Below are 6648 nucleotides of genomic sequence, written 5' to 3'. Positions count from 1 at the left end.
AATATACTGAATACTATTTTCCGACGGTATGTTAACAAATTTAAAGTCAATTCAAATGACCATAGTTATGTTACTGCGGATATTATTCTGGCCTGTCTTTCTCGACGTAGTGTATATATCGTTACAGTCCTTATAACCAAGATTGGAATAAATTGGATCGATAACTAGAAATATTCATGAACTTTGTAATAATGATACAATGTCCTTTAAACCTGATAAATGTAATGACGTATTTGTATGGATTTAGTGAGGTAATTAGTCAATGAAAATGGTGATGGGTAGCCTAATGGTTAGAATATTCGTTCGGTACACATAAACCCTGGTTCAAAGCATAGTACAGTCGTGATATGTCGCACAACGTTCAAAACATTATTCTGAAGAATGTTTAGTTATTTTAGGTTGTTCATTGGTAAATGATCGAATGCAGGCGTAACAAGAACCCTGAATGAATAGGGTGCCAGGGACCCGATCCACAAGCGTTCGTAGCACTATTATACTCGTAAGCTCGTAACTCTGTTCATACTATGTGAAATGAGCATGTAGCAGGACATATTTGTAATAATATATAAGATACATTGTCTTTCCCCTTCCACAAACAGTTGTCAGTTTGCCTCTCCCCATACGTATATTAAGATGCCAGGGTGATCTTCTGCTTTAGTAACAATGATGTACATGTTCCAGTCAATTCATCTTTGATAAACAGTGACACGATAGCAGTCACTATAGCAGGACTATCGATACAACCCATCAACACAAAGCCATAATGAATAACATGTCAGTTCAGAACTTAAGGAAGCGGTGCGGTAGCCTAGGGGTTATTTAAAGCGTTCGCTGGTCATGGAAGACCCGGGTTCAATTCCCCATATTGGTACAATGTGTGAAGCCCATTTCTGGTGTCCCCCGTCGTGATATTGCTGGAATATTGCTAAAAGCTGCGTAAAACCATACTCACTCTGTGACCACGGACAGTCGTAGTGCGTAACCCCTGCCCAGAGACCTTGGTGAGTGAGTTTAGTTTTACGCCGCACTCAGCAATATTCCAGCTATATGGCGGCGGTCTGTAAATAATCGAGTCTGGACCACACAATCCAGTGATCGACAGCATGAGCATCGATCTGCGCAATTGGGAACGATGAAACCAAGTCAGCGCGCCTGACCACACATCCCGTTAGTGGCCTCTTACAAGCAATGGGTTGCTGAAGACCTATTCTACCCGGATCTTCAAGGTTATCATTCAATTGTGAATATTGATATATTGGTAGTCATTATATACCGAGAATAAAAAGTTAAGCGCCAGCCTATTGCAAAACTAAGATGTGAAGCTGTGGAAATGTTAGGCTAAAATAATTGGGAAGACCAATCCATATTTAGAGAAGATTCATCTGGTAACTGATTTAGAGATATCATAATCATTTGTATTTACAATTAAAGAAAATATTGTTAAAGATATGATGGCACTGATTTTTAAAGCAAAATAACTATTCCTATTCTGCTTATACAACACTATTAAACTCAGGTTTCACTTGTCAAAAATGACAATCATTTCTGATTTTCACTTTTCAAAAGAAGGTAACCTTTTTGAGGAAAACAAAATGCATGTTTTCCAAAAGCGCATATATCCTATTTAAAGTAAAAGATAATGGTTTTGTTTTTAAACTAAAAGTACTAAACCAAATTATGATAGTTTTTTTCTGAAAGATTTCCTATGAGACAACCTATATTGGCAAAATATACTGGGTGGCGCTTAACTTTTTATTCACAGTATATGTACACTTTGCATCTCTATGGACGTGAGCAGTGAACGTAGTGTTATGAGAATATGTCTTCCATGAAGTGAATCTATATTCATCCTTAATATATATAACTTTCCAAGTCTATGATTACTGACACCTGTTATCTTGGGGATCCTTCAGATTTCAGGATCGACCCTGTTCCTGAAAAGTGCTCAAAGAAAAGAAAACGCAAACAAATTTTACCTGATCTTTACATTTCTGGGTATTCAAAATGAAAATCCAGTGAGGCAATGGGTTTGATCTGGCTTTAGACAGTATTTCTGTTTGTCATGACATGTTCTCTTGTTCCCTTGTGAATGAGTGAGTTTAGTTTTATGCCACTATTAGCAACATTCCAGCATTATCACAGGACACCAGAAATGGGCTTTACACATTGTACCCATGTGGGGAATCAAACACTGGTCTTTGGCGTGACGAGCGAACCACTGCCAATCAGCTTTAGAAGGTAGACATACCCACAGTGATCATGGTTTAACAAGTGTATGATCCCAGATGGCATTTGATTTAATCAAAACAAGTATTAGAAATTGTACTTTCCAATACAGTGAAATTTGGTTTGGTGGCTAACAAGCGTGCCTTGTGTGTTATCATAAACACAAGCAGACAGCTGGATCAAATAACAATAATTTAACCAGGGATGGCAACAGGAAAATCTATTTTCAGTGGAAAACTTAATATTGTCATCAATGACACAATTGAAAACCAATTTAGAGTGAGTGAGTTTGGATTTACACTGCATTTAGCAATATTCCAGCAATATCACAGCGGGGGACACCAGAAATGGGCTTCACACATAGTGCCCATGTGGGGACTCGAACCTGGGTCCTTGGCGTGACGAGCGGATGCTTTAACAACTATGCTACCCAACCATCCCTTAACCAAGTTAGAACTAATTCTCCCCAGGCTGATGGACATCATTAATCACAAAACAACGAACATTTGTAAAATGCTATGAAACTATATTTCATTTTGTTCACCATAAAAAGGGTGATACATATACAGTACAATATCTGATTCACATAATTTAGTTCACATAAATATGTAAAGCTAAACATTGTATATCAACAAACACTTTAAACAGTTAGTATAAGGAAACACAGGCCGACTTTCAGCAATTATATCACTCAATCTACATCCACATTCAAATCTTCAATAACATAAAACAAGACACCTACTAGAACTTCAGCCAAATACTAAACTATATATCTATAATGTTAGGTCTATGCAGAGATGGTTGGTTACAAAGAAACTACTACACAAATAAACTGTTTTGTTCTGGACTTGTTCGGGATGTACATGAAATAATGATGCGATGTAATAAATTACTGCATATAATACAAAGCAACATGTGTGGTGTCGTCTTTATATTCATGATGAAGCTGATACTTTAACCTGATTCATGTTTATAGCAGAACCTCTTCATTAAACAATCCAATAGTGTTTTGCAAAAGTTTGACAAACTATTTTCTACTCATTGGCTGAGCACATTTCAACTGACACTGAAATTTTTTATGAAGGTGTTTTCCTTTTCTGTAGCTTATTTCTGATTATTTGCTGACCTGAAGTTTTCAATAACTAACCTCAAAGTATCAATACTTGACCTGAAGTTATCGATCCTTACAGATACTTTAACGAGAGGTTCCACTTTACGTGAATGTATGACAAATGTGTTTTCACAATCCAATTGGTAACAACGTCATGAACAGCCAAACTGACCAACAATTCATACTTGCTGAAGAAGCAATGAGACATTAACATGATTAAGAATATCTGTGAAATACATCAATAATAAATCTTTAATTACCCACTTCGTCGCTACTGGTCTGGGTCATTCCCAGTGCCACAGCTGTTGGTTGATCTATACTGTACAGTGTTCGAAATAAAACATGATTGAATTTTATTCAAATAGGAGGAAATCTCAAGGACCCTAGGTTCCCCTTAATTTCAAACCCTGGTGGAGAAGATGGACATACAATAGCCAAATTCTGTGATCCTTTTAAGGATCAAGTTGGACACAAGTTCCAAAGCTATCGTAAACATATGATACTTGTATCGCCTTCACTCTTTTGTCGACTTACACTATTGTCACACCAAAACTGCTTTGATGAGCTACACAAGTCAAACACAATTATAATTCCTAGCCAAGGTGTGGCACAATAGTGAGATAAATGATCATGTAGTTGCATTAAAAAATATTGCACTGATTTCAGTTTGCAGTATAAAAGTATGAAATGTCATGCGCAACATGATTTCATTTCAGGAAATGTCACCATGGTATCACTAGTGTACATGGACTGAAATGCAACTTAAACAGTACACAGCAGTGTACACTACATTTGCCAAGGACCACACCTTTCACTAAAGATAACTATTCTTGTCCTTACTATAAATGTCTTGTAGTATATGTGCATTAAATATACAACAACTTATATCTTTAAGGATCAAAACTGGCCATAGTTGGTTCTTAACAAAATCGGTCACCCTAAATTTTGGCAAGACACAATAACTTTGGAAGACAAAACAAGCAAGGAAATAAATACATATTGAATTAAGACAGTTATCTTTATACGATCTGAAACAAATACTCCTTCTGAATACAGAAAAATCTTCACTTCCCTCAAATTACAAGTAATAGTCACTGCTTTATTACAGACTACTGTATTTCTTGCATCTGCATTGAAGCAAGCATACATGTTCTGCTCTAGGACAAAGAAGGCACTATGTACACCATCAAGTACACAGCTTAAATCACAGTATAAATAATGGGTTTTCATGTGGAAATTGACAGTTGTAACAGTCCTTACTTGTACTGTTTGTGTACCTATTTCCTTTGCTTGAAGTAATATTACAGGAAGAATAAAGTTTAAGCTTAGATGGGGATAGACACCCTCATGGAACCATGCCAAAACCAGGTAAGATTTTCTGATGTACTTTATACTGATGATGTCTGGCTACCCTGAAGTCAAATAGACAGCTGTCTAAAGGACAATGTTCCTTTTCAATCCTTGGCCAGATTTGACTCACCGTCAACATATATTGTGATGTCAACATTATATGCATCACTCATACATTAAACATATGGTAAAGAACTGTAGGAAGTATTCATGTAACACTATTTCTTTTACTGGAATATCACAGAAAGGTGATGTATTAAATTTTGATGAAGTTTTATACTTATGATCTTTGCTTATCTCCCTTTCCCTTTGCTTATCTCCCTTTCCCTTTCGAATGGTAGTGGAACACTTGAATCCCTTGAAGTTCCCGAAGCGGACGTACAATACTCACCCACGAGTTACCTCCCTTCCTCTTTCCCGCACAAACGTACCATGTGACGTGCCCAGACTCTCTCCCTTTACGACCAACCCAAAAATCTAATTGATCCTGTCTATCAGTAACAACTTGCCAAAGTATAAGCAAATGAGTAATGGATGTCTCTCTATAGTAGTGTAGTGGACGTGTTGTAGCAGTCCTAAACAGTGAATCAATTCAGTCATAGATTTGTTCCGTAAGTTTCACTTCAACAACTTTCATTAAAAGCACCCAACACAACCACAAATTGTAAACTGTGACATATAAAATACCTGGACATTGGTTAGTATATAGAAACATGAAGTGTTCTTCTTGAAATGGTCTAAACTAAACATGGGTCATGCTTGCATCAAAACACACCCAGTCAGTTGTGAGTTATCTTCATAGTGCCACGGCATAGATTCAGCTGTAAACTTGTCTCTCTAACTTTATCATATTATACAGGGAAATAACTGCAATACACTGGTGATTAGCTAGCACATGTGACAAATATTTTGACAATTCTAAGCAAATGATAATGCCACTTGTCTTAAAACAGCTGAAATGCTTCATTAAAATGTCCATTTTCTTCATAAAACAACAAAACTAGTAGCTATAGCTAACAGTGGTTGTTCTCTAACAATATTGATTCTAATTTTGATTAAGTCAGTAAACTGATCTTAAATATATGAAAACAATAAAATACCTCATTAGGCCATAATGTAGTTTACAGATCATTGCTTAACCAAACAGATATCAACCAGCAAGGTAAAAACATAATTGTAGCTGAGTTGCACAATTCCAATATAAAGACTACTAATATTTCTAATTACAGTTTACTTTTAAAGTCAACAAAATCATAAAATCAGACAACACATGCCAAAAAATACATAAACAACTTACAGCAGTAAATTTTACACTTTAAAAAATCATTACAATATCCATCAAATTACAACAGCGTCTGAACAATTCATTTTGTGATGTATATACACTATACATATTGACGGAAAATGAAGAAATGTTGAACATGTCTGTCCGCTCTCTAGATGTCTGGTTACCAGGGCATACAGTAGTATATACAATGGGGGTTCTGGATCACTTTCAACCAAAGCCTCTGCAAAGCCTTATTTCACAAGTAAGGCTTTGGTCGGGCCCTTAGCTCTTGCTACCATTACCCCTACTATAAAAAAGCCTTACTTGTGAAATAAGGCTTTGCAGAGGCTTTGGTTGAAAGTGATCCAGAACCCCCATTGTATATACTACTCATACTTTGAAACTTTAAAAGGATATAATGGTTTTCGGCAGTGAGTTTAAATGAGGCAGGTCTTAGATACATACCATTTCTGTGCAATTCATGAGATGTGACTTTTAAGCAAAAAGATCCTACAATCAGTGGATCCTTTCCATGTCACCCAGCCTCATGTACCTCTTTTCCTAAGAATATTGAGTACAAAGTTTGTTTTTGTAGATAAAATGAACAGTGCCCTGGTAACCATGGTAACAATGTGAGCAAATATAAATACAATGATTAATGTATCTTCAAGCAATGAACCATGAATTTGATATA

The sequence above is a fragment of the Haliotis rubra genome, unplaced genomic scaffold, assembly GCF_003918875.1.
Source record: "Haliotis rubra isolate DU_JTF1 unplaced genomic scaffold, ASM391887v1 Scf1226, whole genome shotgun sequence".
In the NCBI taxonomy this organism is placed as follows: Eukaryota; Metazoa; Mollusca; class Gastropoda; order Lepetellida; family Haliotidae; genus Haliotis; species Haliotis rubra.
This window is presented reverse-complemented; position numbering follows the sequence as displayed.